The sequence below is a fragment of the Pinus tabuliformis genome, chromosome X (assembly GCF_031772625.1).
Source record: "Pinus tabuliformis cultivar Carrire ecotype Pingquan chromosome X, CPIR1, whole genome shotgun sequence".
NCBI classification, from domain to species: domain Eukaryota; kingdom Viridiplantae; phylum Streptophyta; class Pinopsida; order Pinales; family Pinaceae; genus Pinus; species Pinus tabuliformis.
Genome location: NC_142308.1, coordinates 1,419,903,265 through 1,419,922,218, shown reverse-complemented (window position 1 = coordinate 1,419,922,218; position 18,954 = coordinate 1,419,903,265).

The window sequence follows — 18,954 nt, the reverse complement described above, 5'->3', positions numbered from 1 at the left end:
CTCATTCTTATGGATCTTGGCAGTGGCTACAGTGGCACTAGGATCCGGATCAATGATTTGCTTCCCTTTGCCATCCCCCTTGTCGGGTTCCGGCTCAGATTCAGAACATGCATCTGATTCGGAAGCCTTCAACTCGGCCACCAGCGACTGCTTGGTCCGACACTCACTTTTGTTATGAGTGGGACTCTTGTGGAACTCACACCACTTTCCTGTGTCCTTCTTCGACTTCGTGGTGTTTTTCTTTTCTTGCAGCTTAGAAGGGTTGTCTTGGGTCACCCCGCCTTGGCTTTGTCCTTTGGGCTTCGGATTTTCAGATCCAAAGTCTCGCTTCTTCTGGTTGAACTTTTGCTCGATTTTGACAGCGTATCGGTATGCTGTGCCGAGTGAGGAGATGTTCAAGAACTCCATCTCTTCTTGGATGTATCTGTGAAGGCAGCCGCATTATTTGAGTACCAGATGCAGCTCAGAACCTTTGATACCCAACTGTGTACAAAAGGTATGAAAAATATTTATGAACTTTGGTACATCTTGGCCTCGTCCCTGCCGCAGTGTGGTCCATTTGATGTATTTGTCCTCATAGCTTTTGAAAGGGTAGTACTGCTCCTTGATGTCATCCCTGAAGTCATTCCAAGGGGTGGCAGCTGAAAACAGTGAGCCTGTACTTTCATCCTTCTGCTCGCAGTATGTTTCCCACCAGTCCTTGACGTGGGGGGCTGCTTTGAGAAGAGCGAAAACAATCTTTTCCCGACTTGAAAATTCATGAACAGAAAAATACCCATCTAGCAGATTTAACCATTCATCTACGGAATTTTGTCTATTTGACCCTTGAAGATGGGGATTTCAAAACTAACTTGTACCTTAAACGGTGTGGCGTTTCCAGAGTAGCTGTTGGAAGGCGATGCATCACCTCTGGGTAGCCGCTGAAGGATCTGCGCAAAGCTATCCATCATCGAGTTCCTTTGCTGCTCGAGGGCTTCTTCGAGCAAGATTCTGATAGGATCTCCTGCCCCCTCATCTTTCTTCTCATCCGCCATGGGAGGTCATCGAGATTTGCGAGGCTGGTCTTGCAAAGGTGCGACCAATTCAAGCCCTAACTCCTTATATCCCAACCTCGTTGGGGACATGCAAAGAAAAACAGAGAAAAAGCAGACTGCTCTGATACCACTGATACGGATTTAAACAGGAACGCAATAGATTACAGAGATAACCATAAATACAGAGATGCGATAACCATAAATACAGAGATGCAGCGGAAATAATACTTCATTTCATTAATGGATAATACTGAAATATGCTTACAAATAGAAATAACCCAGCTAGGGCAATGATAGCTTATCTCTGAGAAGAGATGTGTCGGCTACATGCCTCTGAACTATTTTGAACTCTATTTACAATGAGGCTTGAAGGCCTATTTATTATTGAGAAACAATGGAAAACCCTTAACATTCCAAAATCTAACCCTAGAAGATGAAACGACAAACTATGGGCCCCGTTTGGGTAAATTAGTACATCAACTTCCCAGGGTCGTAACTTTGGCATACGATCTCCGTTTGACGTGCATGATAGCCCGTTGGAAAGATCTCTCTGAGGACTACGATGGAAAAGATGATGTTTTTACAAAAAAAATCGCAGAGGTAGATTTCCCAAAAAATGTTTTTTAGGGCCTCAAAACGGCTCCGGAAGTTTAGGACCCGAAAAACTGCTAAAAATAGTAAACTACACTATAATTAAGGAAATTAAAAAATTGAAAGAGACAGTTGTGGGGGTCCAAATGGGATAGGTGGGTTGCCACCAACATCCACGTGGATCATTCCTCCCCACTTAGGAAGCAATGGTCCCCATTGCATTGAGTTCCTCCTTGAGATGAGGAAGCTTCTGCTGAGCTGGGTCTCTAGTGAGCTGTTCTGCAATCTCTAATGTGTCCAGAAATGGTGGGAAGCATGGTCGGCGATGGTCCACATTGAACAATCGGTGCAAGCGAAGGAATGGAGGAATGTTGTGCTTCAAAGCATTGTTGCCCACAGCCTTGTTACTGGTGTAAGGACCATGTCGAAGCGGTCTGAGTTTCTGATGGGTTCTGGTAAGGCGTTCTCTCTACAGATGTAACCAAACTTTTTCGCCCACCTGAAACTTGTGTGGTACCCCTCTGGGTAAGTAGAAGTTGTTCATGTGTTCTGTCATGACTGTATCCCTATGTTGCTGCTGCTACATGGAGGAACCCTTTGCGGGGGTCATGGATGTAGCAACGATCTTCCCCTTACTTTGGGAGCGAACCAGACAGAAAATAAATTTCCTAGTCTGTGAGATGAGCTTGCTGCCTTTCTTAGCAGTGATCAAAGAGGTGGTGGTAGGTGGAGCTACCTCTGGTATCCTGTATAATGAATTATCCAAAGAAATAATGACAGCGTGAGGCCTTGACTCATACACAGCATGTCACCTCCACAAGTATGGCTGGCCTAATAGTACATCACAAACATCCAGAGGTGTAACATCACACAATACCTCATTTGTGAAGGGCTTGATGTTGTAGGGAAGGCGGCACTGCTAGTGAACTTTGAGATCTCGTCCTTCATGAAGCCACCCGATACTGTACGGTTGTGGGTGTGGCGTAGTTGGTAGGCCCAACCGCTTCATGACCTCTGCTGAAACGAGGTTCTTTTGGCTGCCACTATCGACAATGAATTGCAGCGGCGAACCCTTCACCCACATCTGTGAGTGGAAAAGACGTTCCCCCTCCTCTGGCTCTTCGGGCTCATTCTTCTAGATCTTGGCAGTGGCAACAATGGCACTAGGATCCACATCAATGATTTGCTTCCCTTTGCCATCCCCTTGTTGGGTTTTGACTCAGAGTTAGATCATGCATCTGATTCGGAAGCCTTCAACTCGGCCACCAACGACTGCTTGGTCCGACACTCACTTGTGTTATGAGTGGGACTCTTGTGGAACTCACACCACTTTACTGTGTCCTTCTTCGGCTTCATGGTGTTGTTCTTTTCTTGCAACTTAGAGGGGTTGTCTTGGATCACCCTACCTTGGCTTTTTCCTTTGGGCTTCGGATTTGCAGATCCAAAGTCTCGCTTCTTCTGTTTGAACTTTTGCTCGATTTTGACAGCGTATCCGTATGCTGTGCCGAGTGAGGAGATGTTCAAGAACTCCATCTCTTCCTGGATGTATCTGTGTAGGCAGCCACGGTATTTGAGTACCAGATGTAGCTCAGAATCTTTGATACCCAACTGTGTGCGAAGGGTATGAAAAATATTTGTGAACTCTGGTACATCTTGGTCTCGTCCCTGCTGCAGTGTGGTCCATTTGATGTATTTGTCCTCATAGATTTTGATAGGGTAGTACTTCTCCTTGATGGCATCTCGGAAGTCATTCCAAGTGGGAGCGGCTGAAAACAATGAGACTGTACTTTCATCCTTCTGCTTGCAGTATGTTTCCCACTAGTCCTTGACATGGGGGGCTGCTTTGAGAAGAGCGAAAACAATCTTTTCCCGACTTGAAAATTCATGAACAGAAAAATACCCATCTAGCAGATTTAACCATTTATCTACGGCATCTGCGTCTATTTGACCCTCGAAGATGGGGATTTAAAAATTAACTTGTACCTTAAACGGTGTGGCGTTTCCAGAGTAGCTGTTGGAAGCCGATGTGTCGCCTCTGGGTAGCTGCTGAAGGATCTGCGCAAAGCTATCCATCATCGCGTTCCTTTGCCGCTCGAGGGCTTCTTCGAGCAAGATTCTGATAGGATCTCCTGCCCCCTCGTCTTTCTTCTCATCCTCCATGGGAGGTCGTCGATATTTGCAAGGCTGGTCTTGCAAAGGTTCGACCAATTCAAGCCCTAACTTCTTATATCCCGACCTCGTTGGGGACATGCAAAGAAAAACAAAGAAAAAGCTGACCGCTCTGATACCACTGATCCGGATTTAAATAGGAACGCAATAGATTACAGAGATAACCATAAATATAGAGATGCGATAACCATAAAAACAGAGATGCAATGGAAATAATACTTCATTTCATTAATGGAGAATACTGAAATATGCTTACAAATAGAAATAACCCAGCTAGGGTGATGGTAGCTTATCTCTGAGAAGAGATGTGTTCGGCTACATGCCTCTGAACTATTTCGAACTCTATTTGCAATGAGGCTCGAAGGCTTATTTATTATTGAGAAACAATGGAAAACCCTTAACATTCCAAAACCTAACCCTAGAAGATGAAACGCCAAACTATGGGCCTCGTTTGGGTAAATTGGTACATCAACTTCCCAAGGTCGTAACTTTGGCATACGATCTCCGTTTGACGTGCATGATAGCCCGTTGGAAAGATCTCTCCGAGGAATACGACGGAAAAGATGATTTTTTACCTAAAAATTTACGAAGGTAGATTTCCCAAAAAACTTCGTTTAAGACCTCAAAACGGCTCCGGAAGTTTAGGACCCGAAAAACTACTAAAAATAGTAAACTGCGCTATAATTAAGGAAACTGAAAACTGAAAGAGACAGTTGTGGGGGTCCAAATGGGATAGGTGGGTGGCCACCAACATCCACCTCGATCAGATCTGGATCTGGATTTGCTCTGGTATGTCTTCTAGAAGCTAGTGTGTTATTATTTCAAGAAATCAAGTGGACATTAACACCCCGTTCAGCCTATCAAATCCTAAACTTATCATCCAAAAGCTTATAATTCTCAGATGTACTAGGGTGATCTGTAAGTTAGATACTCTGTTTATAAGACTAGACCGGAGATTTACTGAAGTAGCATTTATCTACTTGCGGTAATGCAAAGAAAAAGCATTTCGAAGGCTACCTGGCTAATCTTCAAGCTCCATCTGTAGTTTATAAAATGAAGAATACCAACAAACAAATAATTTAGTTCCCGAGTATGGTTGCCACTATGTTAGTGCCTAGATTACCTCAGGCTGAAAACGCAGGATCCAGGACCAACATCAAACCATGCTTAGCCTCGTAGCTAGCCCTACGAGGACAGGAGAGGGCTCTCTCCGAGTAAATCTTTGCAAATGATGATCTATGGGGCTTGAGATGACTAAAATATCTTCTAATGTTAGGCTAGGTATGAAGTGCAAGGATTTGATTTGATTTTTTGGGAGTTTTGTTGGAATCAAGGGAAAGGCAATTTTGGGTCCGGGGATGAAGGCCAGTTTTGTAGAATTCTGATTGGGGCAAGAAATGCAATTGTTTTGATGCTTTGATTTGTAAAGGTGGAGGGCTCAAACCGGTGAGAAGCTGAATAGGGCAAGAGGGTACCAATAATCCTCTTCAAATTCAAGCAAACATTGAAAACTAAACAAAACTAACAGGCAGAGCACAACAAGCTAATGAATTCTACCTTTTTCACTCATTTGTTTAATTTCAGAAGAAAAAGAGAAAAGGAAATGATGCACATAAATATCAGTGAACTCACAAATTACATATAGAGGAACCCCATCAAAACACAGAGCCACAGGAATCCCAAAAAGTGCTGCAAAACCCTGGCCTTTCCTTTGCCAAAAATGCAGAAATCAGATGTACAATGGAGTGCCAAGCAATCCCAAGTGTCCAACCCTGAAAATGACTGAGAAATTACATGATATAGACAAGCTTAGCTTCTTCCCATGCCTCTAGGGGTCGAGCTCATCATTCTAGGAGCTATTTCAACCATATCTAAACAAGGAACTGAAAAATAGGAAATGAAGCAACTTGACTCCATATGTTAGGAAATTGATTCATTCACTCACATTTCACCTTTTGGTGAATGAATGTACTAAGACAAGTAAAAATGTGCCAAAATTACATCATGGTCATGAAATTACATCAAGTTATATCAAGAGTAACATCAAAAATTAAAACTAGTCAAAACTGGCCGAAATTCTGAGCTGAAGAGTGAAAAATAGGCCAAAATTCTATATGCATCGCGCCCAAAACCTGTATGCGTAGCACAATGTTGAGGCTGATTTTGAGGCCTTTCCCGAAGTCCAAATTGAGTTCATAATAGCTCGTTGGAAAGACCTGCCTATATACTTTCCAACCCAAGTGGAATTTCTAGATTTGGATGTCATTTTCCCCTCCAAAAGTCCAATCTCCCAACACTGCTTCCTGTGGGTGCAAAAGGTGGCAGAGAGGTCATTTTTTGTGTGTTTTTTACCCTTTAGGAAACCTAGAACTTGATGAAATCCTTAGGTAATTCATGAGCATGCATAAATTTTCATAAAAAATCCAGAAATGCAAATTTTTCCTCTAGAGGATCTCCCAATTATTTGCGTGCGCCAAGTGTCGCTACGCATTGGGCAGGAAAATCTGTTTTGAAGCCAAAAAATTCAAAATTGAAAAAAATTTCTACAAATTTGTTGAAATTTGGACTGAAGGTCCATCATCAAGTATCATGCTCAGCCAAAGAAGCTTCAGCCAAGATTTGGAGCCTATCATGCCTTTTGCATCGTTTTAGTGCCCTCCTTAGTTTGCCTTCAGGATTTTGATCCTCATTTTGCAAACATGAGTTCGTGCTCAATAATGATTTTTCATGTGCCTAAGCATGTCCTTATCTTTGTTTGCCTTTGCCAACAGCTTCTCAAGATGAATATTGACCCTCTCAAGCCAAGTCTCTCGATCAGCCTCTATCTCCTGCTCCAATGAAGTGAACTCTTTCCTCCTCCTTTGGGTAGCTTGGCAGTTTTGCCGAATGTTTTGTAACTCCATGATTGTATGTTGATCCTCCAGTTGTTTGTTTCAATGCTCCAAATAGTTTATGACCCATTGAGCTCTCTGTAACTTGTTGGTCAATGCATCTATCTCGGCTTTCTGCTCCTGAATGACCTCCCTCAGCTTTGAGCTAAGAGAGCTCACATCATCATCAATGAGTATGAAATCAGTGTCTAGGCCTCCCTAAGGGCCCTCATGCTGCATAGGATTTTTGCCTCTGTCTTGTACCTATACTAATGATGACGGCAATGAGACCCCTTCCACCCCAGGTGGAAATAGTACTCGTCAGGCTGTTGCAAGCAATCCTCTCATGCCTCTCTGGTAGGTGACATATGTCGGCACACTAGTAGTCTCTGCCTCCCGACCTCCATGCTGATGTGAAGGTTCACCTACATGATGGACAACCTCCTAATGAGCTACTGCAGCTGTGAAGAACTCACGAGAAATGAAGTCTTCCCATGTGATACCCTGCAAGCCAAGCTGATATACAACAATGATCTTGATGAGCGCATAATGGTAAATGCTATTGTACTGCTATTTAGGAGTCTTCTTTTGCACAAGAGTAGACATCGTCTCGATGTTTCGGCACATGAAATATGGAATGTTCATCATCTTCACTCTCATGAAATGCATCAAAAATCTAATATAGTGTGCATAGAGGCGTGAGAAGTGGCCCTCACAACTGAAGTATCTGATAATGAGTCTCATCAATGGCGCATAGGATTCTTTCAAAAACCGGAATGGGAACACCATGCTGAGCTGTTTCACATAGCTGGGCCTGATGTATGGTTCATAATGTACTTTTTCTACCTGCATCCTTTTGTTCCACTCCTCACCTACATTTGGTATTCCTGATGCTTGATAAATGGTCTCTGGTGTCAAGGTGAAATTTACACTAGCAAGAGTTACCTGACCATCATGCAAATGCAAAACAAATAACCGAGCCAACTCCTGATGATGCTGAATCTGAGCAATCATTTCGAAATACTGAAAGCATGATTGTTGTTGGAAACATGCCATGGCAAGTGGGCAGGCTTGCAGTTCAGTCAAAGAGGTGGGCTCTTCTCTAACATGTTTGCCTCCTTTACGAGGCCTTCTCGGTGCATGAAGCTCTGTGGTAGAATCACTGTCTTGTTCATATGATGAATCAGTCTCCATTTCCATAATGTTTCAAGCACGGTGTATGTTTGTTTTGTTGAGAATGATTACTTGGTGCCTTTTTTTCAATGCCAAATGTGCCAAGTAGGAAAGGACTGTGATAAATAGGGACAATGGGTATAATGGACTGTGGGAAAAATATGGTTCAATCAAGTGAAGGTGAGGATAGTCACTTGACTGTGTTTGAAAATTGGGATTTAGGGATTTTTTGCAAATGACATGGAAAATGATAGGGATGGGATATTGTAGCGTTTAGGGATAGGGATATGAATAAATAGGGGAATATGGGATTGGTGAATTTAGGGGGTAGGGGAACTAGGGGATAAGGGATTCAAATGGAAACAAAGGGACAAGGGAATAAACTTGGTGGCAAAACAATCATCAAAACCCTAGGAAGCAATTTTGTTTGACAATTTTGAAGAGACAGGATTTTTTCTCCTTTACACATTCATCATGTAATAAACACCATCACATAATCATCACATTTGAAAGCACAGTAGTATTGGAGACTCTACCTGCTTGAAACGAGGCAAATCTGTGTGTTTTTGAGCGATTTGAGCAAATTTTGACCGTTTTTGGACCTCTGGTTGTATGCGCCGCCCGGCATACCTAGTGCACTGTGCTGCCTATGTGCACCACGCACACTCAAAACGACACTGTGACCGGTGGCTCTATGCGCCACGACCTCCCGGTGCGCCGCAAATACCTCCCAATGCATTGCGCAAGCAATTCAACACACAATCGGCCTTCAAAATCACAATTCCGCCCTTCCACAATCTAACTTGACTTGTTGGTTTCTCCTTGTGTGAAAATGAATTGTTTGGACACCAAAATATCTTGTATAACCATTGGACTTAAATTTTTGATCTCAATAACCCACTTTCTAATGTTTCCACTTTGGCACTTTTCACTTTCTAATGCAAACTCTGTTTTTTGTTGTTTCCTTTGACTTTTAACTGAAATGATGAAACTCTTGGCAATTTTTTGCAGGGATGATGGCCTTGGATTTCGGAAAAGGATGACCAGGGCTGCACTAAAGAACTGTAGAACTTGAAAAACCTTAAAAATTACATATTTATTACAAAAAATAATTTTAATGATTTCTTCTTCAAAATAGAGTTTTGAAGAAGAATCATTCTCAAGCATTATTGATAATGAAAATTTTGGAATGAAAACTTATTAGGGACATCCTCATGTGGCTGCTGGCATTATTGGACACTTTGAAGATAAAATTTGCGAAACCCTAGACCTAATGACTGAAATGACTCTTGGCTGACCAAAAGACCATCCATAATGACTGTAAAATTGATTTGATGAACTTTGATGATCAGACACGAACCAACAAGTACATGACATGAGGGAAGTATGGAGACAAGACTCTTCTGTCAGAAGATCGATGCTCCTAATGGAATTCAGATGATCGAGCTGAATGAGACAACTAAAATGAAATGCAACAAAAGAGGTTTTGATCTCTGACGGAGGGCGGAACAGACCGACTCTAACAGCACGGAAACATGTTTAGTATTAGCTTGAAAAGGTAATAGTTGATGTGTTTATATAACTAACACTTGATGATGTGACGGTGCATAGTACCCTCAATTGCAGCAAGCAAAAGGTCAAAGAAACGAACTGGGCAATAATTATTTTGGATATGTTTGGAAACCATAATTTCAAATGAATTAGTGTTTTACATATAGGAATTCTTCTTAACCTTAATCTTGTCTGACATTATGTGGATATGTGCTAGATTCATGAACTTGTATTTGACAGGTATATTAACTAGTCTCTAGTTATAGGTGGATTTGGCAAGTGAATTGGAGTCCCTCAAGAGATGGTGTGGATGTGTTCAGTTGCAAGAAACGTGATTGGCACAACAAGGTAAGGTAACCAGTGTATTGTTGTGTTTATCTATGCACTGATAGTTATGTGTTGATGGTAGTATGATGCAAGGGATTGCATGGAAAAGAATTTTCCATGGAATCTTGAAGAAGGCTCAGGTTTAGATTTCCCTTGGAAGCACTAGGAACCATGGGGATCGAGTCATGGTGTTTGTATCTAGTCTTATGATTTTGGTCTTTTGTGATTTGTTGTGCCTGATTGTGGCTTTGTTTATGTCTGGTGTATGGACATATCGCTTTGTTGTGGTGTCGTATTGTTATTGGTTTTCATGGTTTTCTCTTGTTTTCTTCTTGGTCTTGTCTCTTATGTTTTAAGAGTCTTGGGAATTGGTTGGGAAAGAGGAAAGTTAATGGAGCTAGTGGAGAGATGTGTGGAACCTTATAGGTAAGATAAGGTGAATCTCAGTGTATGAGTAAGCTAAGAGGAAGGTAAGACTATGACAATCGGTTAGACTGGTTGGGTCCATTGTGGAAAACGGATGGTGGCAAGATAGTCTTGAGAAAGGTAACAGGAAAGGTGAAGTAAATGGATCTGAGGTGTCAAATGCCTTGGCTATGTTGGGAACTATTGTTCTCAATGTTGTGCATGGTGTGCAAAGATAAAGGGAGTTCTCTTAATCTTGACCTTATGATATTTGATCATTATGTTGTGATCATGTTTATGCTAATGCTTATATATATGCATGTATATATGTATGTATGTATGTACTCATCTGACGGGATCATGATTGTTTTTTGTTTATATATATGTATGTATGCATACAGTTATCTGACAAGGTCATCAGGAATCATTCTTGTGGACAAATGATTGCTTATGCAAGTGAACGACATGAAGACATTCTTGGTTCGTGAAGAATTGGATGGGAAGAATGGTCATGACAAATATATGAGGTCAGTATCATGTGGACATGAATTAATATTATATGTTTGAATTATGCTTATGTTTATGTAATGATAGGTAATGTTGAGGGATACATCAGTTAAATGAAAGCAGCGTAGTTTGTGGCATGTTGGGACAAGCATGGATAAGACACTAGAAGCAAGGTTGCTTGGGAGAGGCAATGTGGTTTTGGATGTGTGGTACTATTGTTGTGCATACATCATATATGTTGTACATGTTGCATCTCAAATATTGTGCACATGCGATGTTGTGTATATATAGCATGTGTACGTGTTTTTATGCAATGTTATTTATAGGGTGGTACAGATAGTGTTGTGCAAATATTGCATATATAGTGTTGGGTATAGACAATATTATGTACATGTTGGATATGCGGTGTTATGTACATGTGGCGTTGCGTGCATGTTTTACATGTGGTGCTATGTACATATGGTGTGGTGTGCATGATTGTACAAGTGGTGTTGTGTGCATGTGCTGTCGTGTACATGTTGTACAAGTGGTGTTGTGTGCAAGTGGTGATGTGTACATGTCGTGCATGTGGCGTTGTGTACATGTGGTGTCATGTACATGTCGTGCATGTAGTACTGTGTACATTTTGTATTGTGTACACGTTATACATGTGGTGTGATGTACATGTGGAGTTGTGTATGCATTGTGCAGGTGGTGTCATGTACATGTGATGTTGTACACATGTTGTGCAGGTGGTGCGGTGTACAGGTGGTATTTGTGTACATGTTTTACATATCGTACCAGTGTACATGTGTATTCATTATGTTGTACTCTATGTATGTATATGTGTTATGTTGTACATTGGATATAGGTGTATGTATTGTGTTGTGGTGTACACTGAATGTAGGAGTATGTATTGTGTTATGTTGTACACTGAGTGTAGATGTATGTGTGGTATGCCAGGTGTAGGTGCACGTATTGCATGTTGTTGTATGTTGTGTGTCGTTGTATGTGTGTGATGAACACTATGTGTATGTGCACATGGCTGAGGAGAAGGCACTGGGTGTTGGACGGGTGTGATAACTGATTCGATGTGCGTGCAGAATAAGGACAAAGGTAGAAGCTAAGGATTGATTAAAGGATAAGTATTAATATTTTATTTCAATTTTATTATGCATGTGATTTATGATTCTAGTTTATGATGATTACATGTGACCTATGATTCTTGTTTATGATGGTTTCATGTGATTTATAATTTTGATCTATGATGGTTGTGTTTTGAGCTAACCTGATGTGATAAATTTATACATGATGATTTGGTCAAAGGTGCTAGTTTGACTTGTTGTGATAGGAAGTAAATAGGATTGCAACTGTACTTTATTGATGAGCTACCAATGAGGTATGATTTTAAGTTATTTCAATTTATTTTGAATCTAATGGAAGTTATGTTCTTGGTACAGGAAGCACATAAATGCTTGGTTGGGTTGTTGAAACTGACTGCTAGAATTAGTAGTAGTAGCAAAAGGAATTGGAAAAAGAAACAGTATGTTAGTAAATCATTCAAGAGCAAGGTCATTGTGGGACACTAGTACCCAATAGTATCCATTGATTTCCATAAGCATGACATGGCCGGTATGATGGTTTGAGGCAAGTATATGCCTTGGTTGTTTTACCTTCCGATGCGAGGAATCCTTGCCAATGGATGGATCACCCGAGATAGGGGATGTCAGGGAACTTGGAAGGTGAGTGACTCCATGGAAGGCGTGACTGGATTTCCCGAGGACTTTGTAGCAGAGAAGGGAAGGTCAAGGATGGACTTGGTTTGGTCATTAGCATTTCTGGATGGAATCATATCTACATTGGGAGTGTGCCCTGGAACAATGAGTCAGTAACTGTTCCCTGAGAGGACAAGTGGCGCAGGATTATAGTGTTGGACATTGGATGCACCTTTGACTTTGGCAGTGGATTCTAGACTTCCTAGGAAGGAGGTGAATCCTGGTATTACTTTTAGGGTGGAGGTGTAAGCCTCTGGATTCCCTTGTTGTTGATGCAGGCATTGTATCCTTTATTTGTTGGTTGAGGAAATGTGCATATGTGTATATGTGTGTATTATTGTAAATATTGTATCGAGCTGGATTTATAAATATCCATAGAAAGTATGACTATTTGCTAGGTGAAGAAAATATGTATGTATGTATATGTGGTTGTTATTATCAATATCGTAATGAGATGTGTTATAAAGCTCCAGTAAACGGTATGTTTTTCATGTTTTAGCAGATCGTCATTGTAAATATTGCAATGAGATGTATTGTAAAGCTCCATGGGAAGTATGTTCTGTTTTTAGCGGTCTTGCTGGTTATAGGTGTCATTGAACATAGAGGACGATGTTCCCCTAAGGGGGAGGTTTTTGTAACAACCTTGGTAAAAATTCATGTAAAATTATATAAGGCCACAGTTGATGGGACACGTATTCAAAGCTGGATGTTGGGAAAAACATCCTAGTCAGTGTTCATTTAAGTCATTACGGCTAAAGGAAATTGGAAAAGGAAATGGCAAAGGTGTTGAAAAGGAAAAATGGCATTTTTGGCACATTTATTTATGAAAATAATGGAAATTAGGAGAAAAGTGAGGTGAAAGGTCACAGGTTGCATGTGAGGAGGAAAATGAAGAAAAATAATGGAAAATGAAGAAAATAGAGACTTCGTTGATAAAAAGGCTTCTGAGGATCAGTTGGCAAGCTTGGTATATGAAGCTTTTGCTCAACTTTTGCATTGGATCAAGAAAGGAAAAGAAGGAAAGAGGAAGGAAGGAGCAAGCAAGAAGAGTAGGATCAAGCAACTACAGTGGTATTCTTTGTAGGTATTGATTTTCATGTGTGATTTCCTTGCTATATTTGGCATGCATGGTATTCCATGTGGTTCTTTTGTTGTTATGTCATGGGTTTTCCCAAGTGTGACAGTGTTTTTAGCCTAGCCTTTTCATTTCCGAATAGCCATGGTGTGATGGGGTTCTCATGTTTTGGGTGAGATGGATTGCTAGATGTATTTGAAGCTAAGTGAGGTGGATATTTGAATGATAGAGCACATGGCCTAGTGGTCCATGAATGGGATTATGGATCATGGTAAAGCCATTGGCCTAGTGATCCCTGAACCAGAATGTGGGTTGTGGTAAATCTAGGATTGTGTTGTAGTGGTGGGCCTAGGAATCCTTGCCAGTGAATGGCATGACATACTGTAAAGCCAAGAGGTGGTTTTCTCTCCGTTGGGCATAGTAATCTTGGGTTTGGGATATGCAGTAAAGCCTGGAGAGTGGGTCTTGGTTTAGGGCCTATTGATATGAGTTTGGATTACAGTAAAGCCTGAGAGACTAGGAGATAGGAAAATTCCTCACGGTGTAGGTGGAGAAATCCGATGGCATCCATTCTTTTTTGGCCTAGTGAACAGGTGGAGATCATGGTAAATACTATTATGACATGTTTATTTTGTTGGCCTAGTGATCCGGGATGGATTAAGGTAAAGCCTAGTTTTTATTAATGAGGGTGAGCTGGTTTAGGCTCAGGATGCCCTCATTAATTCTTTGGTTTAAGTCACACATTCATTCTTGGAATATGGCATGGGGGTGAATGGCTAAAGAGAGATTTGGCTCAGCCATTCTACAATCGGGTGGAATGCGGTAGTCCCATCCCAGTTTTGGATTGTGCATCATTAATGAGAGGTTATTTCTCCTTGTATTTCTATGAGTATTATATTGATTTATATGTGGATCATATCGTTGTGATTTCATTGGTATTTTTTTTGCTATTATGTTGGTTATATATGTGTTTTATGACAGTGGCTATGTATGGCTTTCATCATGTTTTTACTTGTAAATGAATGGACAACGTATCTATGACCTAATAGATTATAATGCAGCAAATGATATGAGGGAACAATGGTTCTTAGCGATTCTCATATAAGTATGATATCATTATACTCAAATTTGTTATTTACACCTGTAGATTACATATTTGTGATATTTTTGATGAAATTCCTATCATGGCTAGTAGGGGTCCGGTTAAGGGCTTGTTCAACTATTTTCTCTTGCATCATTTTTTCCCTATTATTTTACTATTTTGGAGTTGTCATTCAATTCTGGGTAGTGACCTAGGCTCTGGGCCTGAAAAAGTGGCTCAAAACACAGGGATGTTGTCATAGCACTGGACAAAATAGTCCCTGGACATTGGAATGCCTATAGCATGAGAGCTTCCAGAGCCTCCTGGACTTTAGCATGCCTAGAGAATGAGAGTGTCTAGAGGTCAAGTGGTAAAAAACTTCAGTGGGACCTAGGGGCAAGCTGCCTAAAGAGTTGGGATGGTTCTCAAGGGTCATGTAGGTTATTTTTAAGGTCTATATGTTGTGTTTCCATCAATTCCGTTTCCTTAAGGTCACATAGGAGGTTGAATCTAATGATAGTAGCCTCTTGTCTGATGTTTACCCTAGTTGGTCAGTTACTTGGGTAGATGTGGGAGGAGGGTGTTACAAACCTAATCATTCATCATAGCCTTGACATATTTTTCAATGCAACTGTTCTTTCTTTCTGCCACACCATTTTGTTGAGAAATATAGGGAATAAACAACTCCGTCTTAATCCTAGCTTTCTTATAGAAAGCCACAGGTTCTTTCGAGTTGTATTATCCTCCATTGTCAAATATCAAAATATTGATCTTCTTACCTGTCATGTTTTCCACTTCATCTTTGAACTCCTAAAATTTGGTGAAGAACTCATCCTTGGTCTTCAAGAGATAGAACCATGTCTTACGAGAGAAGTCATCAATAAATGTCCCATAGTAAAGTGAACCTCCAAGTGATCTCACAGAAATAGGACCACATACATTAGAGTGAATCAAACACAAAACTTCTTTAGATCTATTGTCACTACTTATAAATGGCTTCTTAATATTCTTCCCAAGTGCACAACCTTTATATACACCTTTATGATCTATCTACAATTCAGGAACACCTAAAACTATGTGATTCAACCCAAGTAATTCTCTATAATGAAGGTGACCATATCTCTTATGCCATAGTTCACTTGGGTTAATTTCATCATGCCCTAGAGCTTGAGTTGGTTGACCCACGAGCCTGTACAATCTCCCTTTGAATCTGAATAACCCTGGCATCATCTATACTAGAGCACTTGGACCATACAAGTACTTTGCCATCCACAAATGCTACTCTATATCCTTTATCTTCCAAACATGAAATAGAGACTAAGTTATTTTTCAAACCTTGCACATATAGAACATTGTTGAGATGGACATTGCTACTATATTCTAGCTCAATGGATGCCTTTCCAACTCCTTTGACAACATAGTTGTGGTTGTCTTGAAGCTCTACCCTTTGAGATAGTCTTATTTCCATTATGTTAGTAAGATTTCCACAATCTCTTGTCATATTTTTTGAAGCACCACTATCTACCAACCACGTATCATCATCATCTATAATAGATCCTGTTATAGTGGAAAAGTAAAAGAAATATTTGTCACCTATAAGCTTATTTGGAAGTTCATTTTCAATATCAGTTATGGAAGCATGTTGTTTTCCTTTTCTCTTTTTATTAGCCACTTCAAGACAATCCCTTTTATAATTTCCAAATTTGTTACAACCATAGAATTAAATTTTTGACATATCCTTGTTCCTTTGGGGAGGAGTTGAACTTCTTCCTGGCTTATTATTTTGAAATCCAAACTTCTTCTCTCCTCTAGTCTTCTTCTTGAAACGAGATGTAAATGCTTTAGAAGCTTCTTCCTTTCTATCTCTTGATATAAGCCTTGATTCTTCTTGAGCACAAGAGGTCCATAGATTTTTCAAATGAAGGAGCTTATTTCCAGCTACTTATATCTGCTGCAAATGCATCCCATGATCTAAGTAGACCATTGAGTGTTGTAGTCATGAGTTCCTTCTTAGAGACAATTTCATCAATTGCTTGATGAAGTTATAGTGTCATCATTTTTCATCCTTATATCACAGAGCTCCTTCTTCAAGTTCACAGTTTAACCAACGTTCTTGACAGTAAACAGATTGTAACAGCATCATACATCTTTGTGGAAGTATCAAACTTTGCAATGTAGGGGATCAAATGATATTTATGGGAATCCATAAAGTGACTCATTGTAGTGATGTCATCTTCCTTGAACTTTTCCTTCCCTGCATTATTTTTTGGTTCAACAACTTTTCCTACCACAATATCTAAGACTTTGTTCTCTACAAGAATAAGATCAATCCTAGTCTCCCAAACTCTGAAGTTTAAGGCCCCTTCTAACTTGTTCTTTGATTTCATAGAGGAATCCATAGATGTAAATCAACAAGAAGGACTTTAACAATAGTGATCTCAAAGTAGGGTTTCTTCAAAGGTGATCTTAGTGTTCCTTCCTTCACCAAAGCTTTGGTACCATGTTGATTTTTCAAGTGCAATAAAGATTAGCACAATATTTATGATAATTGATAATCACTTCTAATGATGTTGATATTCTTTTAAATATTCCAATATATCATTACGAAGTTATAATTTAGAAATTCAACAATACAAGAGCAGTAGAGAAGAGGAGATCATAATGCACAAAGAGAGCACAATATTTAACTTGGGAAAACCCAACAACCTTTTCAATAAAGAAATTATTTTGTTCAAGAAGAGACATGCCTAGACTTTCTAGTTATCAAATAGGTCAAACTGACCTTGAACAAATCTATGGTCAAACTTGGTCTTCCCCTCCAAGTCAAGCCTTCCAATCTAATCCAACACACTGCCTTCTGATCCACCCTACATCAATTTTGGCCTCCTTATTCTTCCCAAAACCTAGAAATTCAAGCCCCTACAATTGCCCAAAATTTTGACCCTCGGTAACAGAACTGCCTGGAAAATATGTGGACTAAGAGAGAGAGACTATTCACACGTGCGAGCTAGAGAGAGAGAGAAAGAGATGTAATTATCCTTCTTTTCAACCTCCTTATCTTTCTTGTATTTCGCTAGGATTCCCAGAAATTATCTTACTTGAGAGAGTGTGAATTGGTGCGTTGAGGAGGAGGTAGAGTTTCCTTTATATAGTGATCTGGTGGGTCGAATGGGTGTGACTCTGCCAGGGCTGAATTGACTTAGAGGGAGGCTGACTTGACAAACTAGGAGACAAAAATTTTAAATTTCAAAATTCAAATTTTCTTCTTTTAAAATTCCAAATGGGACTCGACTCAAAATATACTTTTCTTTTGAATCTAGGATTTAAAATATGCTTTACAATAATAAATATATCAAGGGCCAAATATACATTATGAAGACTAACCACAGTTACAAAATTCAATGGTCACTTAAGGTTAACCACATGAAGGTTCTTATTTTCATTGGAGTTGGAGCTTTCCATAATGGTTTTCACCACTAGGATAGGGTGTGTTGAATCTCTTTTGAAATCATTGATCTGTATCCTAACTTGATAGTGTATCTACCTAGTGAAGGTTTATTTACCATACTAGTGGATTTTATTCCCCTTTAATTCTCATGTGACCTTTAATTAAAGCTTCCACATATTGATTCCACTAATGTGCATAAATTCCTTCTACTTCCACTAGATTTGCACTCAAACAACTTTCTTTCCAAATATATGTTGTCCTAGGATTTTCCATTTGTGATAAGTTCAATATATTTATATCATGTAATATAGTTGGTATTTCACTTAATACTCTATACAAATTTCCACATTCAACCCATGGATCAACCCCTAGTCTTACTTATTCCCTATTTCCAATCTTCCATGCTAGCCAATTGCCTATAGGTGGAAATGCTTACACTAAAGTCTTCCAAAATATTGAGCATTGTTAAAAATGTTTGCTTGTCTTCCCCTTATCAACCATAAAAGGGGTTTTATATACTTTTGACAAATAGCTTGTTTACATAGATTTCCTTAGAGATTAGTGTCACACTTTTTGCAATGAATGCTTTCCCAAGGAATGATATATTTTTTAGATGTTATTCCCCTATTCCCACGGTTTTGACAAATGAGTTCACTTAACTCATGGAATGAAAGCTTTTTCCTAATTTCACTATATAAAATATTGAATACTTTTCTCTTGATTTTTTCAAATATTCCTATGAAATGTAAAACAAATTATACTAACAAAACAAGATAGCTTAAAATATAAATTTAATTAAAATTATTCATTTTCTTTAAATAACTATCTATTACATCACATACTCACCCTTTGATATTTTATTAATAAACCCATTCAAACTTTTATCCCATATCCATTTGCTTTCGCAAAAATCTCAAATATTTAATCTTTAAATATAAATCATTCTTTTGAAACAAAATTTTATTCATC